Below are 24,547 nucleotides of genomic sequence, written 5' to 3'. Positions count from 1 at the left end.
CATGTATTCACTATGTGTTAATGCTTTGGTTCGGTACTCTATTAAAAGGAGGCCTTAATATCCCTTAGTTTCCGTTAGGACCCCGCTGCCACGGGAGGGTAGGGCAAAAGATATCATGCAAGTTCTTTTCCATAAGCACATATGACTATATTCGGAATACATGCGTACATTACATTGATGAATTGGAGCTAGTTTTGTGTCACCCTAGGTTATGACTGTTACATGATGAACCACAACCGCATCCGGCATAATTCTCTATCACCGATCCATTGCCTACGAGCTTTCGATATATTGTTCTTCGCTTATTTACTTTTCCGTTGCTATTGTTATCATCACTATAAAACACCAAAAATATTACTTTTGCTATTGTTACCTTTTGCTACCATTATCACTACTATCATATTACTTTGCTACTAAACACTTTGTTGCAGATACTAAGTTTCCGGGTGTGGTTGAATTGACAACTCAGCTGCTAATACTTGAGAATATTCTTTGGCTCCCCTTGTGTTGAATCGATAAATTTGGGTTGAATACTCTACCCTCGAAAACTCTTGCGATCCCCTATACTTGTGGGTTATCATTTATCAATCCGTGAGAGGTGTAGGATGAAGATGGTCTCTCTCAAACGACCCTGCAACCAAATACAAGAAATCTCTTGTATCCCCAATACACCCAATACAATGGAAAATTGTATAGGTGCACTAGTTCGGCGAAGAGATGGTGATAAAAGTGTAATATGGAGAGTAGATATTGGTTTTTGGAATCTGAAATTATAAAAACAGCAAGGTAACTAATAGTAAATGGGCACAAAAATGGTGTGGCGATGCTTAAAAACAAGGCCTGGAGTCCGTACTTTCGATAGTGCAATCTCTCAACAGTGCTAACATAGTTGGATCATATGATTATCCCTCAAAGTGTACTGAAGAATCACTCCCGAGTTCCTATTAGCGGAGAACAAAAGATAGGAATTGTTTGTAGGGTACGAAGCCACCTCAAAGCTATTCTTTCTGTTTGATCTATTCAAGAGTTCGTACTAAAATAACACAAAGTAATTGTTTCCGTTCGATCTATCCTAGAGTTCGTACTAGAATAACACCAAAGCATATTCATATTCATAATACTCAATCCACACAAAGAACTACAAAGAGACCCCAAAGTTTTTACCGAAGAAAAACATGCATCAACCCCTATGAATAGATTACCCCAATATCACCGCGGGAATCCGCGAGTTTAATGCCATAACATATATCAAGTGAATCAATAAGATACCCAATCGTCACCTCAAGTATTCATACCGCAAGGCATATATTATGTGTTCTCATCTCTAAATATTCAATCCGACATGACAAAACTTCAAAGGGTAAAGATTCAATTCATCACAACAACAGTATAGAGGGGATAAACATCATATGATCCGACTATATTAACAAAGCCCATGATATAGATCATGAGAGAGAGAGATCAAACACATAGCTACTGGTACAAACCCTCAGCCCTGAGGGTGGACTACTCCCTCCTCATCGTGGTGACCGCCGGGATGATGAAGATGGCTAGGAGATGATTCCCCCTCCGGCAGGGTGTCGGAACGGGTCTAGATTGGTTTTCGGTGGCTACAGAGCCATGCAGCGGTGGAACTTCTGATCTAGGTTAACCCCCAGGGGTTTCGGAATATTTTGGAATTTATAGTGCAAAGAAGGGGTACGGGAGGCCACCGAGGTGGGCACAGCCCACCTGGGCGCGCCAGGGGGGCCTGGCGCACCCTGGTGGGTTGTGCCCCCCTCGGGGCACCCCCCAGGTGCTGCTCTGGCCCATTGGGAGTCTTCTGGCCCATAAAAAATCCACAAAAAGTTTCGCAGTGTTTGGACTCCATAATGATTTTCTGCGATGTAAAAAACAAGCAAAAAAATAGCAACTGGCACTGGGCACTAGGTCAATAGGTTAGTCCCAAAAAATGATATAAAGTTGCTATAAAATGATTGTAAAACATCCAAGGATGATAAAATAATAGCATGAAAACTTCATAAATTATAGATACGTTGGAGACGTATCAGTGATGGACAAGACCCATCCGTTAGCTTAGCATTATGATCGTTTAGTTTTATTGCTATTGCTTTCTTCATTTTAAGGCCTCCTTTTAATAGAGTACCGCACCAAAGCATTAACACTTAGTGAATACATGAACTCCTCAAACTATAGTCATCACCGGGAGTGGTCCCGATTTTTATCACTTCGGGGTTACCGGATCATAACACATAGTAGGTGACTATTGACTTGCAAAATAGGATCAAGAACTCATATATATTCATGAAAACATAATAGGTTCAGATCTGAAATCATGGCACTCGGGCCCTAGTGACAAGCATTAAGCATAGCAAAGTCATAGCAACATCAATCTCAGAAAATAATGGATACTAGGGATCAAACCCTAACAAAACTAACTCGATTACATGACAAATCTCATCCAACCCATCACCGTCTAGCAAGCCTATGATGGAATTACTCACGCACGACGGTGAGCATCATGAAATTGGTGATGGAGGAAGGTTGATGATGACGATGGCGACGGATTCCCCTCTCCGGAGCCCCGAACGGACTCCAGATCAGCCCTCCCGAGAGAGATTAGGGCTTGGCGGGGGCTCCGTATCGTAAAACGCGATGAATCCTTCTCCTTGATTTTTTTCTCCCCGGACATGAATATATAGAGTTGGAGTTGACGTTGGTGGAGCCTCGAGGGGCCCACGAGACAGGGGGCGCGCCCCCACCCTCGTGGACAGGGTGTGGGCCCCCTAGTGTTGATTCTTTCGCCATTATTTTTTATAAATTCCAAAAATATTCTCCGTGAAGTTTCAGGTCATTCCGAGAACTTTATTTCTGCACAAAAATAACACCATGTCAATTCTGCTGAAAACAACATCAGTCCGGGTTAGTTCCATTCAAATCTTGCAAGTTAGAGTCCAAAACAAGGTCAAAGGTGTTTGGAAAAGTAGATACGATGGAGACGTACCAATCAGCATCCCCAAGCTTAATTCCTACTCGTCCTCGAGTAGGTAAATGATAAAAGAAATAATTTATGAAGTGTGAATGCTAGCAAAGTGCATAGTTTGATCAATGATAATTTCAATCACTTTTCCTAGCATCATAACAACAATTCTTTCTTATAAAACTTCTCATGTTATAGTGGCAACCCATTCACATGTTATGGTTCAAATAATGAATTCTCTTGAAACCCAACAACCTATGTTCTCAGTCACCAAGCAATTGCAATTCAACTTATTTAACAGAGTTTAAGAGCTCCACATACTCAACCATCATATAGTCTTCTATGATTGCTAACACTCACCTTGTACACATGAGCAAAATGTTTCAACCGGACACATAGAAAGATAGGGGCTTATTGTTTTTCCTCCCAACGTATTCACCTCAAGGGTGATGTTAACAATAATAATTCATGCTATCCATATTCAACTGGGCATATGTGCCTAGATCTTTCCTCACCACATGATGCTTGCCAAAAGAGAAAAATAAAAAGGAATAGAGAGAAAAACTTTGACTCTTGCATGAAAGTAAATACATAAAAGTAAAAGATAGGCCCTTCGAAGAGGGAAGTAGGGATTTGTAGAGGTGCCAGAGCTCAAAGCGAAAATTGAGAGATAAAAACATTTTGAGAGGCATACTTTTCCCACCAACGAAAACGACTTAGGGCTCCCAACACTTTCCATGCTAGATATATCATAGGCGGTTCCCAAACAGAAAATAAAGTTTATTCCTTTTTCCACCATACTTTCACTTTCCATGGCTAGCCGTATCCACGGGTGCCCTCCATACCAACACTTTCCAAGGAATTTATTATTTGACAACATAAAGTAAATTCATTTTTCATTTTGGGACTGGGCATCCCTAATACCTTTGCCTTCCTCTCGTGCAATGACAAGTGAATAAACACTCATCATGAGAATAACACATCTAGCATGGAAAATATTGGCTACCCCTCACCACTTCGCAAGCGGTACGACCACACAAAAGAGAAATTTATTTTTGAAAATTAGAGATGGCACATACAAATTTGCTTAGAATGGAACGGAAATACCGCATATAGGTAGGTATGGTGGACTCTTGATAATAAGATTTGGGTTTAAGGGTTTTTTGATGCACAAGTAGTATCTCTACTTGGTGCGGAATTTTTGGCTAGCAAAGATGGGGAGCAAGCACCACATGTTGAAGGATCTATGACAATATAACTTCTATGTGAATACAAACCAACACAAATCATTACGTTGTCTTCCTTGTCCAATGTCAACAATTTTGGCATATAATATTTTGATAGGGGCTCACAATCACAAAAGATTTCCATGATAGTGTATTTGCACGTGAAAGTTCTCTTCCTTATACTAATTATTCGTGAATTTCTTGTATGCCCAATATTGTGATTAGCAAGCCTCAAAAGTTTCCACTTTCTAAACCCAATGTGAATCTACCACTAGGCATGATATGATTTCAACTTCATGACATTCAATTTATTCAACCATTTACTCATAGGATATAAGTGAATCTCAAGAGTAAACGACAAGCTACTCCAAAAAGATATATGTGAAGATCAAATGAGTAGTTAAGTAAATAGATAGCTATGTGTGTGGACTCTCTCTTATTTAAAACTTTCAGATCTAAGTATTTTATTAAAACAGCAAGCAAAACAAAAATAAAATGACATTCCAAGAATAGCACACATCATGTGAAGAAGCAAAAACTTAGCCTCAACCGATACTAACCGATAGTTGTTGAAGAAGAAAGGTGGGATGCCTACCGGGGCATCCCCAAGCTTAGATGCTTGAGACTTCTTGAAATATTACCTTGGGGTGCCTTGGGCATCCCCAAGCTTGAGCTTTTTTGTCTCCTTAATTCTTCTCATATCACGGTTTTCCTAAATCTCAAAAGCTTCACCCACACAAAACTCAACAAGAACTCGTGAGATAAGTTAGTATAAACCAATGCAAAAACCTTATCACTCTCTACTGTAGAAAATCACTAAAATTATTATTCAACATTGCATACTAAATGCCTCTGCATATTTAATACTCCTAGCCTCAAATAGAATAATTAAACAAGCAAACATATTCAAACAATAAAAACATAACAGCAATCTACCAAAACAGTACAGTCTGTAAAGAATGCAAGAGTATCAATACTTCCCTAACTCCAAACATTATGAAAATTTACCACACTAAATAAAATTTATCAGAGCTCATTTTTCAAAAAGTTTCAACATTTTATCATATTCTGACTTTTCTAGGGAATTTTTGCAACAGCGGTAAACTTTCTGTTTTCAAATAGCAACATGTATACTTGCAAAATAAGCATGACAAAGGCTAGCATTGCCAATTTTATTGAAATAAAAGATGCAAAACATTATTCTAAATAGCATCAAGCAAATACTAACAAAATAAATTGATGCTCCAAGCAAAACTCATATCATGTTACGAATGAAAACATAGCTCCAAGTGAGGTTACCGATAATGTTGGAGACGAAAGAGGGGATGCCTTTCGGGGCATCCCCAAGCTTAGTTGCTTGAATACTCCTTGGATATTAACTTGGGGTGCCTTGGGAATCCCCAAGCTTAGGGTATTGTCACTCCTTATTCTCCTCATATCGACATCTCACTCAAAACTTGAAAACTTCAATCACACAAAACTTAACGGAACTTTGTGAGATATGTTAGTATGATAAAGAGCAAACCATTCCACTTTTGGTACTGTCAAATACAAGATTCATAAATGTTCTCACACAATGCCTACTGTAGCATATCATTTCTACAATTTATATTGAGCAATATAAGCCATAGAAACTAGAAAAAAGCAACCTATGCATTGAAAACAGAATCTGTCAAAAATAGAACAGTCTATAGTAATCTGTACTCAAACCATACTTATGCTACTCCAAAAATTCTGAAAAATTAGGACAGCTTGAGAAATTTGTCTATTAATCGTTTGAAAAAAGAATCAGCATTTTATCATGCTTTTGTTAAAAATTAGAATTTTTTTCCTAAGCGCAAAAGTTTCTGTTTTTCAGCAAGATCAAATCAACTATCACCGTAAGCCATCCCAAAGGTCTTACTTGGCACTTTATTGAAACAAAAGCAATAAAACATGATTACTACAGTAGCCTAATCATGTTAACACAAAAAATAGTAGGTACAAGTGTTGGATTGTCTCCCAAAAAGTGCTTTCTTTAATGCCTTTGAGCTAGGCATGATGATTTCAATGATGCTCGCATAAAAGATAAGAATTGAAACATAACAAGAGCATCATGAAGCATATAACTAGCACATTTAAGCCTAAGTCACTTCCTATGCATAGGGATTTTGTGAGCAAACAATTTATGGGAACAAGAATCAACTAGCATAGGAAGGCAAAACAAGCATAACTTCAAGATTTTCAACACATAGAGGGGTTGATATTATTGCAACTCCTACAAGCATATGTTCCTCCCTCATAATAATTTTCAGTGGCATCATGAATGAATTCAACAATATAACTATCACATAAAGCATTCTTTTCATGATCCAATAGCATAGAAATTTTATTACTCTCCACATAAGCAAATTTCTTCTCATCAATAGTAGTGGGAGTAAACTCAACAAAATAACTATCATGGGATTGAAAATTAAAATCATGATGACAAGTTTCATGTTTATAATTATTCAATATAGCATACATGTCATCACCATAATCACCATATATAGGAACTTTGTTGTCATAATCAATTGCAACCTCCTGGAAAATAGTGGATTCATCATTAAATAAAGCCATGACCTCTCCAAATACACTTTCATCAATATAATCATCATAAATAGGAGGCATGCAATCATCATAATAAATTTTCCCATCAAAACTTGCTATGTGTTGCATCAGAGTACCTCTCACCATACTGGATCACTTTGAAAAATCTGGCAGGAACTTCCTTTGGTATGGTAAGGATATCAATAAAAAAGGAAATTGCCTTGTTAAATGGGATAATGTTTGCTTGCCAAAAAAGGCTGGGGGATTGGGTGGGTTAGATCTAAGAACACAAAACAAAACTCTGCTTATAAAATTTCTTTACAAATTCTTCAATAAGCAGGATATCCCCTGGGTTAACCTTATATGGAACAATTACTATGATAATGATGAGATACCTTGTTTCCCTACAATGAGGGGATCCTTTTGGTGGAGAGACTGTTGCTCGAATTTGCAAGAATTTAAAAACATGACTATATGTTATGCTGGGAGAGGTGATACAATTAAGCTATGGTCAGATAAGTGGTGTTCTTATACAATATCACAGTCAATGCCTCAGCTATTTTCCTATGCAAAGAATGCTGACATAACTCTTGCAACTGTCAGCAACATGGATGTTAGTGAATTTTATGATTTGTTCCACCTGCCCATGTCCTCTATTGCTGTACAACAGAGTATCAACCTTATAGAAATGATTAACAATAGAGAGAATCAGCACCTGCCAGATTCTTGGAAATTTTATTGGGGTGCCACAAGGTATTCTAACAAGAGAATATACCTTGAACTTATGGGAAACCCTGTTGATGCACCTAAACCCTATCAATGGATATGGAAATCATGCTCTCTACCAAAGCAGAAATTCTTCTTCTAGCTCTTGTTACAAGAAGATTAAACACTAGAGATCTACTAAAAAGGAAGAATTTCTACATTGAGACTAGTAGGTGTGAATTATGTGATGATGAACCTAATGAACATTTAATGCATCTGTTTTTTAGCTGTGATTTCAGTCAAAACTTCTGGATGAACATTAGCTACCAATGGAACACTGATCATAACCTCATAGAAATGCTCCTGGAGGGAAGGAAGCAAGATACACATGGATGCTTTAAAGAATGTCTGATTGCTGGATGTTGGAGTCTATGGAAACACAGAAATAGCATAATTTTTGACAACAAGGTCAAAAATACGACACTCTGTATTGCCACTTTCAAGGAGCACATTTGCATGATTATAAAGAAGGCAAAACCAGGATTGAAAGAGGGCATGCAAAGCTGGCTAGATCATTTGTAGACTCATCAATGTCATGAATTATATCCATCATGTAAATCCATATGTAACTGTCCCCCTATTTTAATGAAAAAGAGAATCACAGTGGGGATTTCCCCCACTGTTTTTGTCAAAAAAAACTTGGGGGACTAAAGATATCATATTCATCAAATATAGCATCCCCAAGCTTACGCCTTTGCATATCATTAGCATCATGGATATTCAAAGAATTCATACTAACAACATTGCAATCATGCTCATCATTCAAATATTTTGTGCCAAACATTTTATTGACTTATTCTTCTAACAATTGAGCACAATTTTCCGAACCATCATTTTCAAGAAAGACATTATAAAGATGATCAATAATATGATGCAACCTCAATTCCATTTTTATGTAGTTTTCTTTTATAAACCAAACTAGTGATAAAACAAGAAACTAAAAGATACAATTGCAAGATCTAAAGATATACCTTCAAGAACTCACCTCCCCGGCAACGGCGCCAGAAAAGAGCTTGATGTCTACTACGCAACTTTATTCTTGTAGACACGTGTTGGGCCTCCAAGCGCAGAGTTTTGTAGGACAGTAGCAATTTTCCCTCAAGTGGATGACCTAAGGTTTATCAATCCATGACAGGTGTAGGATGAATATGGTCTCTCTCAAACGACCCTGCAACCAAATACAAGAAATATCTTGTGTCCCCAACACACCCAATACAATGGCAAATTGTATAGGTGCACTAGTTCGGCGAAGAAATGGTGATAAAAGTGTAATATGGAGAGTAGATATTGGTTTTTGTAATCTGAAATTATAAAAACAGCAAGGTAACTAATAATAAACGGGCACAAAAACGGTGTTGCAATGCTTAAAAACAAGGCCTAGGGTCCGTACTTCCGCTAGTGCAATCTCTCAACAGTGCTAACATAGTTGGATCATATGACTATCCCTCAAAGTGTAACGAAGAATCACTCCTGAGTTCCAATTAGCGGAGAACAAAAGATAGGAATTGTTTGTAGGGTACGAAGCCACCTCAAAGCTATTCTTTCCATTCTATCTATTCAAGAGTTCGTACTAAAATAACACAAAGCTATTGTTTCCGTTCGATCTATCCTAGAGTTCATACTAGAATAATACCAAAGCATATTCATATTCCACACAAAGAACTACAAAGAGACCCTAAAGTTTCTACCGGAGAAAAACATGCATCAACCCCTATGCATAGATTACCCCAATATCACCGCGGGAATCCGTGAGTTGAATGCCATAACATATATCAAGTGAATCAATAAGATACCCCAATTGTCACCTCAAGTATTCATACCGCAAGGCATATATTATGTGTTCTCATCTCTAAATATTCAATCCGACATGACAAAACTTCAAAGGGTAAAGATTCAATTCATCACAACAAGAGTATAGAGGGGAGAAACATCATATGATCCGACTATATTAACAAAGCCCATGATATAGATCACGAGAGAGAGAGAGAGATCAAACACATAGCTACTGGTACAAACCCTCAGCCCCGAGGGTGGACTACTCCCTCCTCATCGTGGTGGCCGCTGGGTTGATGAATATGGCCACCAGAGATCATTCCCCCCTCCGGCAGGGTGCCCGAACGGGTCTAGATTGGTTTTCGGTGGCTACGGAGCCCTGCGGCGGCGGAACTTCTGATCTAGGTTAACCCCCAAGGGTTTCAGAATATTTTGGAATTTATAGTGCAAAGAAAGGGTACGGGAGGCCACCGAGGTGGGCACAACCCACCTGGGCGTGCCAGGGGGGCCTGGCGCGCCCTGGTGGGTTGTGCCCCCCTCGGGGCACCCCCCAGGTGCTTCTCTGGCCCATCGGGAGTCTTCTAGCCCATAAAAATCCACAAAAAGTTTCGTGGTGTTTGGACTCCGTTTGATATTGATTTTCCGCGATGTAAAAAACAAGAAAAAAATAGCAACTGGCATTGGGCACAAGGTCAATAGGTTAGTCCCAAAAATGATATAAAGTTGCTATAAAATGATTGTAAAACATCCAAGAATGATAAAATAATAGCATGAAAACTTCATAAATTATAGATACGTTGGAGACGTATCAGTGATGGACAAGACCCATCTGTTAGCTTAGCATTATGATCGTTTAGTTTTATTGCTATTGCTTTCTTCATAACTTATACATATTCCTCTGACTATGAGATATGCAACTCCCGAATACCGGTGGAACACCTTGTGTGCTATCAAACGTCATGACGTAAATGGGTGATTATAAAGATGCGCTACAGGTGTCTCCAAAGGTGTTTGTTGAGTTGGCATAGATTGAGATTAGGATTTGTCACTCTGTGTATCGGAGAGGTATATTTGGGCCCTCTCGGTAATGCACATCACTATAAGCCTTCCCAGCAATGTAACTAATGAGTTAGTTGCGGGATGATGCATTATGAAACGAGTAAAGTGACTTGCCGGTAACGAGATTGAATTAGGTATGATGATACCGACGATCGAATCTCGGGCAAGTAACATACCGATGACAAAGGGAATAACGTATGTTGTTATGCGGTTTGACCGATAAAGATCTTCATAGAATATGTAGGAACCAATATGAGCATCCAGGTTCCGCTATTGGTTATTGACCGGAATAAGTCTCGGTCATGTCTACATAGTTCTCGAACGCGTAGGGTCCGCACGCTTAACATTCGATGACGATTTGTATTATAAGTTATGTATTTTGGTGACTGAAGTTTGTTCGTAGTCCCAGATGAGATCATGGACATGACGAGGAGTCTCGGAATGGTCGAGAGGTAAAGATTCATATATTGGAAGGTTGTATTCGGACATCGGAATGGTTCCAAGTGATTTGGGTATTTTTCCGGAGTACCGAGGAGTTACCGGACCCCCCCCCCGGGGGGGGGGAATATTGGGCTTACATGGGCCATAGGGGAGAGCGGAGGCATCCCACAAGGGGTAGCCGCGCCCCTCCCTATAGGGAGTCCAAATTAGACTAGGGAGGGCGCCCCCCCCTTTCCTTCTCCTCTTCCTCTCCCTTCCCTCTTTCCACCCTCCGGAAAAGGAAAGGGAGTCCGACTAGGATTGGGAGTCCTAGTTGGACTCCCCCCTTTGGCGCGCCCCCTAGGCCGGTCGCCTCCTCCCCTCCTCCTTTATATACGGGGGCAGGGGGCACCCCAAAGACACATCAATTGTTCTATAGCTGTATGCGGTGCCCCCCTCCACAGTTTACCACCTGGTCATATTGTCATAGTGCTTAGGCGAAGCCCTGCGCGGATCACATCACCAACACCGTCGCCACGGCATCATGCTAACGGAACTCTCCCTCGACCCTCAACTGGATCAAGAGCTCGAGGGACGTCATTGTGTTGAACGTGTGCTGAACACGGAGGTGTCGTACGTTCGGTACTTGGATCGGTTGGATCGTGAAGATGTTCGACTACATCAACCGCGTTAACATAACGCTTCTGCTTTCGGTCTACGAGGGTACATAGACACACTCTCCTCTCTCGTTGCTATGCATCTCCTAGATAGGTGTGACGCCCGAATAGTTAAGCTACAGTAACCATCTACTAATGATGCCACATCACCATGATTACTATTGTTATTTTCACGATGATTCAAATCTCGTCCCGAATTCAAATTCAAAATCAAGTCAGACAATAAAAGTATTCAAATATTAAATCGAAAGTGTTCGAAATGCAGCAAATAAATCCTAGATGATTATGGTGGTGAAACCACATTTTTATAAATTATTTTAATACACTAAAATAAATAAAACAACATCTTAAACAATTAAATAAATGCCTTTTATATTTAGTAAAATACTAAACTATTTTATTTGGGTGCCATAGTTAATATGGCAGTAGTATATTTAGTTATACTAAATCAAGAACTACTTGAATCTTTTTAGAACAAAAAATAAATTAGAGACTAAAAGAAAATAGAACAGAGAGAGAGACAGAGAGAGACAGAGAGAGAGAGAGAGAGAGAGATCAAACACATAGCTACTGGTACATACCCTTAGCCCCGAGGGAGAACTACTCCCTCCTCGTCATGGAGAGCACCGGGATGATGAAGATGGCCACCGGAGAGGGATTCCCCCTCCGGCAGGGTGCCAGAATGGGTCTAGATTGGTTTTCAGTGGCTACGAAGGCTTCTGGCGGTGGAACTCCTGATCTATTGTGCTCCCCGAAGTTTTTAGGGTATATGGATATATATAGGAGGAAGAAATACATCAGGGGGGCACGAGGGGCCCACGAGGGTGGAGGGCGCGCCCAGGGGGTGGGCGCGCCCAAATCTTATGGATTGCTTCCGTTCCAAAAATAAGTTTCGTGAAGTTTCAGGTCAATTGGACTCCGTTTGATTTTCCTTTTCTGCGATACTCTAAAACAAGGAAAAAACAGAAACTGGCACTGGGCTCTAGGTTAATAGGTTAGTCCCAAAAATCATCTAAAATAGCATATAAATGCATATAAAACATCCAAGGTTGATAATATAATACCATGGAACAATCAAAAATTATAGATACATTGGAGACGCATCAGCATCCCGAAGCTTAATTCCTGCTCGTCCTCGAGTAGGTAAATGATAAAAACAGAATTTTTGATGTGGAATGCTACCTTACATATTTCTCTAAGTAATTCTCTTTATTTTGGCATGAATGTTCAGATCCATAAGATTCAAGTCAAAAGTTTAATATTGACATAAAAATAATAACACTTCAAGCATACTAACTAAGCAATCATGTCTTCTCAAAATAACATGGCCAAAGAAAGTTATCCCTACAAAATCATATAGTCTGGCTATGCTCCATCTTCACCACACCAAGTATTTAAATCATGCACAACCCCGATGACAAGCCAAGCAATTGTTTCATACTTTTGATGTTCTCAAACTTTTTTAATCTTCACGCAATACATGAGCGTGAGCCATGGACATAGCACTATAGGTGGAATAGAATGGTGGTTGTGGTGAAGACAAAAAGGGAGAAGATAGTCTCACACCAACTAGGCATATCAACGGGCTATGGAGATGCCCATCAATAGATATCAATGTGAGTGAGTAGGGATTGCCATGCAACGGATGCACTAGAGCTATAAGTATATGAAAGCTCAACAAAAGGAACTAAGTGGGTGTGCATCCAACTCGCTTGCTCATGAAGACCTAGGGCATTTTGAGGAATCCCACCATTGGAATATACAAGCCAAGTTCTATAATGAAAGATTCCCACTAGTATATGAAAATGACAACATAGGAGACTCTCTATCATGAAGATCATGGTGCTACTTTGAAGCACAAGTGTGGTAAAAGGATAGTAGCATCGTCCCTTCTCTCTTTTTCTCTCATTTTTTTATTTTTTTTATTTGGGCCTTCTCTTTTTTATGGCCTCTTTTCTCTTCTTTTTTTATTTGGGCTTCTTTGGCCTCTTTTATTTATTTATTTATTTTCGTCCAGAGTCTCATCCCGACTTGTGGGGGAATCATAGTCTCCATCATCCTTTACTCACTGAGACAATGCTCTAATAATGATGATCATCACACTTTTATTTACTTACGACTCAAGAATTACAACTCGATTCTTAGAACAAAATATGACTCTATATGAATGCCTCCGGCGGTGTACCAGGATGCGCAATGACTCATGAGTGACATGTATGAAAGAATTATAAACGGTGCCTTTGCTGCAAATACAATGTCAACTACATGATCATGCATAGCAATATGACAATGCTGGAGTGTTTCATAATAAACAGAACGGTGGAAAGTTGCATGGCAATATATCTCGGAATGGCTATGGAAATGCCATAATAGGTAGATATGGTGGCTGTTTTGAGGAAGGTATATGGTGGGTTTAAGGTACCGGCGAAAGTTGCGCGGTACTGGAGAGGCTAGCAATGGTGGAAGGGTGAGAGTGCGTATAATCCATGGACTCAACATTAGTCATAAAGAACTCACATACTTATTGCAAAAATTTATTAGTTATCGAAACAAAGTATTACACGCATGCTCCTAGGGGGGTGGATTGGTAGGAAAATACCATCGCTCGTCCCTGACCACCACTCATAAGGAAGACAATCAATAAATAAATCATGCTACGACTTCATCACATAACGGTTCACCATACGTGCATGCTACGGGAATCACAAACTTCAACACAAGTATTTCTCAGATTCACAACTAATCAACTAGCATGACTCTAATATCACCATCTTCATATCTCAAAACAATCATCAAGTATCAAACTTCTCATAGTATTCAATGCACTTTATATGAAAGTTTTTATTATATCCCTCTTGGATGCCCATCATATTAGGACTAAAGTCATAACCAAATCAAATTACCATGCTGTTTAGGACTCTCAAAATAATATAAGTGATGCATGATATTTCATCTATTTCTATAAAATAAAACCACCACCGTGCTCTAAAAAGATATAAGTGAAGCACTAGAGCAACAACAAACTACTCTGAAAGATATATGTGAAGATCAATTAGTAGTCGAATAATTATGCAACTATGTGAAGACTCTCTAACATTTAAGAATTTCAGATCTTGGTATTTTATTCAAACATCAATCAAAACAAAATAAAATAAATTGACGCTCCAAGCAAAACACATATCATGTGGTGAATAAAAATATAGCTCCAAGTAAAGTTACCGATGAACGAAGACGAAAGAGGGGATGCCTTCCGGGGCATCCCCAAGCTTAGGATCTTGTTTGTCCTTGAATATTACCTTGGGGTGCCTTGGGCATCCCCAAGCTTAGTCTCTTGCCACTCCTTATTCCACAGTCCATCGAATCTTTACCCAAAACTTGAAAACTTCACAACACAAAACTTAACAGAAAACTCGTAAGCTCCGTTAGTATAAGAAAATAAATCACCACTTAGGTACTGCAATGAACTCATTCTTGATTTATATTGGTGTTAAACCTACTGTATTACAACTTCTCTATGGTTCATACCCTCTGATACTACTCATAGATTCATCAAAATAAGCAAACAACACACGAAAAACAGAATCTGTCAAAAACAGAACAGTCTGTAGTAATCTGTAGCTAACGCAAACTTCTGGAACCTCAAAAATTATAAAATAAATTTCTGGACGTGAGGAATTTATCTGTTAATCATCTTCAAAAATAATTAACTAAATAGCACTTTCCAAATAAAAATGGCAACAATTCTCGTGAGCGCTAAAGTTTCCGTTTTTTACAGCAAGATTAAAAAGACTTTCCCCAAGTCTTCCCAACGGTTCTACTTGGCACAAACACTAATTAAACACAAAGAACACAATCAAAACAGGGGCTAGATAAATTATTTATTACTAAACAGGAGCAAAAAGCAAGGAACAAAAATAAAAATTGGGTTGCCTCCCAACAAGCGCTATCGTTTAACGCCCCTAGCTAGGCATGATGATTTCAATGATGCTCACATAAAAGATAAGAATTGTAACATAAAGAGAGCATCATTAAGAATATGACTAGCACATTTAAGTCTAACCCACTTCCTATGCATAGGGATTTTGTGAGCAAACAACTTATGGGAACAAAAATCAACTAGCATAGGAAGGTAAAACAAGCATAACTTCAAAACTTTAAGCACATGGAGAGGAAACTTGGTATTATTGAAATTCCTACAAGCATATATTCCTCCCTTATAATAATTTTCAGTAGCATCATGAATGAATTCAATAGTATAACGAGCACCTAAAGCATTCTTTTCATGATCTACAAGCATAGAAATTTTATTATTCTCCACACAAGCAAAATTCTTCTCATAAATAATAGTGGGAGAAAACTCAACAAAATAATTATCATGTGAGGCATAATCCAATTGTAAACTGAAATCATCATGACAAGTTTCATGGATATCATTATTCTTTATAGCATACAAGTCATCACAATAATCATCATAGATAGCAACTTTGTTATCATAATCAATTGGAACCTCTTCCGAAATAGTGGATTCATCACAAAATAAAGTCATGACCTCTCCAAATCCACTTTCATCAATATAATCGTCATAAATAGGAGGCGTGCTTTCATAATAATAAATTTGCTCATCAAAACTTGGGGGACAAAAAATATCATCTCCATCAAACATAGCTTCCGCAAGCTTGTGGCTTTGCATATCATTAGCATCATGGATATTCAAGGAATTCATACTAACAACATTGTAATCATGCTCATCATTCAAATATTTAGTGCCAAACATTTTAATGCACTCTTGTTCTAACACTTTGGCACAATTTTCCTTTCCATGATACTCACGAAAGATATTAAAAAGATGAAGCGTATGAGGCAAACTCAATTCCATATTTTTTCTAGTTTTCTTTTATAAACTAAACTAGTGCTAAAAAAAGAAACAAAAACTTTCGATTGCAAGATCTAAAGATATACCTTCAAGCGCTAACCTCCCCGGCAACGGTGCCAAAAAAGAGCTTGATGTCTACTACACAACCTTCTTCTTGTAGACGTTGTTGGGCCTCCAAGTGCAGAGGTTTGTAGGACATTAGCAAATTTCCCTCAAGTGGATGACCTAAGGTTTATCAATCCGTAGGAGACGTAGGATGAAGATGGTCTCTCTCAAGCAACCCTGCAACCAAATAACAAAGAGTCTCTTGTGTCCCCAACACACCTAATACAATGGTAAATTGTATAGGTGCACTATTTCGGCAAAGAGATGGTGATACAAGTGGTATATGGATGGTAGATAAAGGTTTTTGTAACCTGAAAATATAAAAACAGCAAGGTAACTAATGATAAAAGTGAGCACAAACAATATTGCAATGCGTTGAAACAAGGCCTAGGGTTCATACTTTCACTAGTGCAAGTCCTCTCAACAATAATAACATAACTGGATCATATAACTATCCCTCAACATGCAACAAAGAGTCACTCCAAAGCCACTAATAGCGGAGAACAAACGAAGAGATTATGGTAGGGTACGAAACCACCTCAAAGTTATTCTTTCCAATCAATCCGTTGGGCTATTCCTATAAGTGTCACAAACAGACCTAGAGTTCGTACTAGAATAACACCTTAAGACACAAATCAACCAAAACCCTAATGTCACCTAGATACTCCAATGTCACCTCAAGTATCCATGGGTATGATTATACGATATGCATCACACAATCTCAGATTCATCTATTCAACCAACACATAGGACCTCAAAGAGTGCCCCAAAGTTTCTATCGGAGAGTCAAGACGAAAACGTGTGCCAACCCCTATGCATAGGTTCATGGGCGGAACCCGCAAGTTGATCACCAAAACATACATCAAGTGAATCAATAGAATAACCAATTGTCACCACGGTTATCCCATGCAAGACATACATCAAGTGTTCTCAAATCCTTAAAGACTCAATCCGATAAGATAACTTCAAAGGGAAAACTCAATCCATTACAAGAGAGTAGAGGGGGAGAAACATCATAAGATCCAACTATAATAGCAAAGCTCGCGATACATCAAGATCGTATCACCTCAAGAACACGAGAGAGAAAGAGATCAAACACATAGCTACTGGTACATACCCTCAGCCCCGAGGGAGAACTACTCCCTCCTCGTCATGGAGAGCACCGGGATGATGAAGATGGCCACCGGAGAGGGATTCCCCCTCCGGCAGGGTGCCGGAACGGGTCTAGATTGGTTTTCGGTGGCTACGGAGGCTTCTGGCAGCGGAACTCCCGATCTATTGTGCTCCCCGAAGTTTTTAGGGTATATGGATATATATAGGAGGAAGAAATACGTTAGGGGGCCACGATGGGCCCACGAGGGTGGAGGGCGCACCCCCTGCCTCGTGCCTTCCTCGTTGCTTCCCTTACATACACCCCAAGTCTTTCGGATTGCTTCCGTTCCAAAAATAAGTTCCGTGAAGTTTCAGGTCAATTGGACTCCGTTTGATTTTCCTTTTCTGCGATACTCTGAAACAAGGAAAAAACAGAAACTAGCACTGGGCTCTAGGTTAATAGGTTAGTCCCAAAAATCATATAAAATAGCATATAAAACATCCAAGGTTGATAATATAATAGCATGGAACAATCAAAAATTATAGATACGTTGGAGACATATCACCCCGCTCTGATTTAGATTAGTTTAGCTACTTTTCTATACACATGTGAGGATGACATGTGGGTCCTACGTTGACTTCGTTGACCAGCCAACCTTGACTAGTCAAGCAGTCAACTAACGCCCCTGGACCCACCTGTAAGCCTCAGTTGGGTACACACTTAGGTACATATAGCTTTTTGCTATTTTATTTTCGAAATTATTAATTATTTCAGAAATATCAAAATATTCATAAAACTTGGAAATATCATATAAATTAAACCATACCTCGGATGGAAAAACTTTGTACATGAAAGTTGCACACAACGATGAGACGAATCCGGATACGCAGCCCGTTCGTCCGCCACACATCCCTAGCATAGCGAACACGCAACTTTCCCCCTCCGGTTCATCTGTCTGAAAACGCAAAACACCGGAAACACATTCCCGGAGGTTTTCCCCCCTTTGCCGGTGTCCCCTAGTACTGCGTTAGGTCACCTCTAGCACCACGTATTGCCATGTTATGCTTTGCGATGCTTTGATTGCTCTGTTATTTATTGTGTTCCCCTCCATTACTTCATTCTGGTAGACCTCGAGACTGACGCTGATACCCCTGTGATCGACTACATCGACGACGACCCCTCCTTCTTGCCATAGCAACCAGGCAAGCCCCCCTTGATCGCCAAATATCGCCTATTCTTCTCTCTACTGCTTGCATTAGAGTAGTGTAGCATGTTACTGCTCTCCGTTAATCCTATCCTGATGCATAGCCTGTCATTGTTGCTACAGTTATTGATACCTTACCTGCAATCCTAATTGCTTAGTATAGGATGCTAGTTTATCATCAGCGGCCCTACATTCTGGTCTGTCTGCCATGCTATACTATCGGGCCGTGATCACTTGGGAGGCGATCACGGGTATATACTTATATACATATTATATGATACTTATGGTGACTAAAGTCGGGTCGGCTCGTAGAGTACCCGCGAGTGATTCATGGATTGGGTCCGAAAGGATGTTTGTCCTGATGGCCCTCTGAGTGAATCTTTGTCGTGGAGCGACATGGCAGGTTGAGGCCACCTAGGAGAGAGGTGGGCCTGGACCTGGTCGGCTTCCGTGGTTATTTCGAAATAACACGCTTAACGAGATCTGGGTATTTGATTTGAGTCTGGCCACTGGCCTATACGCACTAACCAACTACGCGGGAAAATTATGGGCACTTGACATCGTGGTATCAGCCGAAGCCTTCTTGACGTCAACGACCAAGCGGCGGCACCGGGTTGGACTGGAACGCCTGCTCTTGTATAAGGGAGGCTAGGTCTGCTTGTCGGCCGCGTACGCAACATGCAGGTGTGCAATGGGTGATGGGCCCAGACCCCTGCGCCATAGGATTTAGACCGGCGTGCTGACCTCTCTGTTGTGCCTGTATGACCCAGGAAAGTGTGTTCGACCAAAGGGGATCGAGCGTGTTGGGAAATGTGGTGCACCCCTGTAGGGAAGTTTATCTATTCAAATAGTCGTGTCCCTCGGTAAAAGGATAACCCGGAGTTGTACCTTGACCTTATGACAACTAGAACTAGATACTTAATAAAACACACCCTTCCAAGTGCCAGATACAACCGGTGATCGCTCTCTCACAGGGCGACGAGGGGAGGATCACCGGGTAGGATTATGCTATGCGATGATACTTGGTGAACTTACCATCTACTCTCTTCTACATGCTGCAAGATGGAGGTTGCCAGAAGCGTAGTCTTCGACATGACTAGCTATCCCCCTCTTATTCTGGCATTATGCGGTTTAGTCCACATATACTACCCCTTTCATTTGATACCAATGCATATGTAGTGTAGCTCCTTGCTTGCGAGTACTTTGGATGAGTACTCACAGTTGCTTTGCTTCCCCTTTTCCCCCTTTCTATACCCGTTTGTTGCAACCAGACGTTGGAGCCCAGGAGCCGTGCGCCACCGTCAACGATGACTCCTACTACACTAGAGGTGCCTACTACTACGTGCAGGCCGCAGACGATGACCAGGAGTAGTTTAGGAGGATCCCAGGTAGGAGGCATGCGCCTCTTTCGATATGTATCCCAGTTTGTGCTAGCCTTCTTAAGGCAAACTTGTTTACTTATGTCTGTACTCAGATATTGTTGCTTTCGCTGACTCGTCTATGATCGAGCTCTTGTATTCGAGCCCTCGAGGCCCCTGGCTTGTAATATGATGCTTGTATGACTTATTTTATTTGTAGAGTTGTGTTGTGATATCTTCCCGTGAGTCTCTGATCTTGATCGTACACGTTTGCGTGTATGATTAGTGTACGGTCAAATCGGGGGCGTCACAAGTTGGTATCAGAGCCGACTGCCTGTAGGAATCCCCTTCCATACTCCTTGGACGAAGTTGAGTCTAGTCATTGAAAAACTTTTACTAACATGGTTGTGTGGCTTACGGGCCCATGTCGCCATTGGGTGGTAGTAGGATATTTTATTCCACGACCTATACTCTGGGACTGTGATCTATCTTCTATTCGGATTAAATGATTTTTACTAATGCTGACTCTAGATTCTCGTAACTACCTCCTCCCGGAGAGCCCCTTACTCCAGATAATTACTTGGTGCACCAGAAGCTTCCGAAGATACTCTTCGATATTCCCTCGATACTCTGTGCCCAACACTTTTGCAATTCCCGACCATCGATAAACCCTTATGGATAACTACTTACACTTGTTGTTCATACCTTCGTTCCCAGTTGCCCTTGTTATTACTTGATACCCTGAAAAGTTCTCCGATATTTCGCGAATCCTTTGTGCCCACTGCTTTGCAGCTCTTTTCCGCATTAATACCCCTACAGATAATTCCTCGCACATACCAAGTATCCACTCATCACCAGTTGTTCATGTGTTTCACAAAGGTCTTCGAAATACTATTCGAACTTCCGAAAATCCTCAACAGCGTATTGCTCTTGAAATTCTTACTTGCTTGCATTATGGTTAATCCCATAAGTATAGTAATCTTATTAGCATGCTTTGTCACTATCATTTTGGGTTCGTTGATTCAATATGTTGCGAATGCTCGCAATCCCCAATCAGAACCTAGAATTCAACCTTCCGGTTCGGGTGTCATTTTGAAAACATGAGCTGGTTCTTGACCAATCAAATTGCCATCGATTATATCCCTAAGCCTACTCAACTTATTCATCCTTAATCAGAGTGTTTGCTTCTGATCCCTTGATTTGGAAATCATAATTATTTTGCAATTGAGCTTTGAATTATTTAGTTGTTTCTATAATTTGATTTCCTTGCATTCTCTCTTCCTCTGGTTGAGTATCGATGCTCACATGAGATCCCTTGAGGACCCCCAGATTCTTTGTTGGATTTTATCCACAACATCCTTCATATCACTTTGGAAGTTCTTTCCCTGATACAAAAATGTCATTGGTAAATCCTATTCTCGGATTTGGCCAACCATGCTCTGCTTTCGAGGTAGTGATAATTACTCTCGAAGCTTGTGGTATATGTTTGTAAGATGCCCCGATGTGTTGAACTACGCATTCCTTAATCTGTGTGAACCCAAAAGTTTACCAAGGTTCATACTCCTCTGGTAATTCACCAGGTAGATCTTCACACTCAAATCATTTTTAGTAGAGCAGTAAATGAAAGGTTATGCATTGAAGAGGTGGGAGTCGACCTTAAACTTTACGTTCATGCCCATGGACACGATGTAGATCCTATCATGGAAGCTTCTCTTAAAATTAATTGTCCCCTTGGTATAAGTTCATCTTATATCTGAGATTTGGTCTTTTGCAATCGTGGTTCTGACCATATTGTCCCTCTTTTATCCCATTTTTCTTGACGAGTTAAAATGCTTCTCTTCTCAGATCAGTACGCCTGCCCAACCTCTCTTTTGATCTACCTTCGAGTATTACCCCCTGGTATCTCGAGGATATCACCCCATTGCACTACATGTTATGAATTTCTGATAAAGTAGTAGCCTTCCCTGTCATAGTCACTCCATGGGTTCTGAGTTGTCGTCAACCGGGAACACCTATTAGTGAATCGAATCAACACTATGATTCAATACTCCTAGTACTTTGTTGTTGAGACGTTTAATACTCCATCACGTCACTCCTAGCCGGCCGGTTACTTCATGATCATGCTAATTTTGACTATGCTACCCGGTCCTTCTTCCCGGAGCACAAATTCCGACGGTGAGCTAATCTTACGTCGATCTTCCTCATCATATCATTTCTCCTTGAGAAGCAAACTTCATTTTGGGTTTGTGTCATACCCATGGTTCTAATAACCTTTCACTTCATCATTCCTTAAATTTGATGTCATCGCCGATCGATAACATCTTCATGAAATCCCTCAACAAATGTGTCATGATCATCATCAGCATTCCGAGCTCTTCTAGGAAATCAGTTGAATTCATGATGAGAAATACCATCCTTGCCCTTGATGATTTGTGTTGTCCTTGACCACTTTATTGCCTTCCCTCCAACACAAACTTGTTCTTGATTTGTGTTATACCTTGAGCTCCTTGCTATCCAACTTATGTTATGTTCTTCCTTGGAGTATTACCATCCTTTATGTCAAGAATGTTGTTAGATTTCACCACCTCTTAAGAATTCTTGTTACAGGTGATACTTCTTGCCATATCCGTTCATTCCTTGGTCCCCATGTTGTTTCTAACTAGAAAACCGACAATTGAACTATGATGTGCCTCTTCAAAAGTTCTAGCAACCCTATTGCTTTGAAGTTAATGGTCGATATTTCATTCTTAGACCATTGGTTATTGAATAACCATTCTAACATTGATCGTACTATCTAAGCCCATATTTCAGGTGCACTTTTCAACCAATGTTTAATTGTGTATGTTTTCCTCGAGCATACCTCATTATATCATTTGATCCGACAATTGTTATCTCCTTGTTCACATAATTGTGGAAATCCATCTTTTGTTAATCTCGATAAATTGTCGTTGAGTCCATCAGCCACATCCTCATCCTCTCATTGGTTTAATGATGAACTATTGTTTCGGAACTCGCTTCCATAGTTCATTGCCCGAGAATCTCATATTGTCATCTCGTCAATTGCATTGCACATTTTCTTCTCAGACATCCTGAGTCTAAGGTATCCTAACACCAATCAGATCTGAATCTCGGTCAGATATGATGGTTGGAACATATTCCCAAGAGTTATAACATTGGTCTTTAAACCGATAAGGTGATGTCATGCCCAACATACCTGGCCGGAGGACCTATTGTTATACTTTTCTTTTTAGCAAGGTTATCCACTATTCCTTGAGTAAATTGTAAGGCTTATTCTACAAGTTGTTCCTAATGGATCCTTTGATCATCCAAAGTCTGACCTTTACCTGATGACCATGTCAATGCTATCCTGAAGCATGGTTGTGGCACTCTGAACATCATTAAGAACATTGGAGGCGCAATGCTAAATGTTTCTTGATCACTTATCCAAACACCGTTGTAGGGGTAACGTCATGAATTTCCTCTCCCCTTTACCTAAATGGTAACTTGCTTACTATCCTATCATGGATGTCATCCTCTACTTGTCCTTGGCAAGGATATACTCTTGATATTTGTGTTTAAACACATTTTCCTTTCCATTGCTCTGGTTAAATTAATAATCACCGTTTCCTTCCATTGTTTTGTTTAACCTTTCTTGTGATCTTTATGATATAAGAAGAAATAATTCCCTGCTTATGTAAACACCTCGGTGCACAACCCTGTCAAGTATAACCCTGTTACTAGTGTTGATGACATTTCGGTAATAATCGATGGACGAGAACTTTGCCAATTGGTACGCCTTGTTTCAATGAGCAGGAAAATGGTTCTCTGCGCCCCTCGCCCTTGGTACCGATGTTGTTACCAACGTATCTGATAGGCTATCCACTCACACACCATGCTATTGTGACTGTGCAAGATGTCACCGCCCTCCCTACTTTTAACCCACATGGTGGGCCCATAACTGATAACCCACAAGTATAGGGGATCACAACAATTTTCGAGGGTAGAGTATTCAACCCAAATTTATTGATTCGACACAAGGGGAGCCGAAGAATATTCTCAAGTATTAGCAGCTGAGTTGTCAATTCAACCACACCTGGAAACTTAATATCTGCAGCAAAGTGTTTAGTAGCAAAGTAATAAGATAGTAGTGATAACGGTAACAAAAGGTAACGGTAGTAAAAGTAATGTTTTTGGTATTTTGTAGTGATGATAGCAATAGCAACGGAAAAGTAAATAAGCGAAGAACAATATATGGAAAGCTCGTAGGCAATGGATCGGTGATGGAGAATTATGCCGAATGCGGTTCATCATGTAACAGTCATAACCTAGGGTGACACAGAACTAGCTCCAGTTCATTGATATAATGTAGGCATGTATTCTGAATATAGTCATACGTGCCTATGGAAAAGAACTTGCATAACATCTTTTGCCCTACCCTCCCGTGGC

The sequence above is a fragment of the Triticum dicoccoides genome, chromosome 2A, assembly GCF_002162155.2.
Source record: "Triticum dicoccoides isolate Atlit2015 ecotype Zavitan chromosome 2A, WEW_v2.0, whole genome shotgun sequence".
NCBI lineage: Eukaryota > Viridiplantae > Streptophyta > Magnoliopsida > Poales > Poaceae > Triticum > Triticum dicoccoides.
This window is presented reverse-complemented; position numbering follows the sequence as displayed.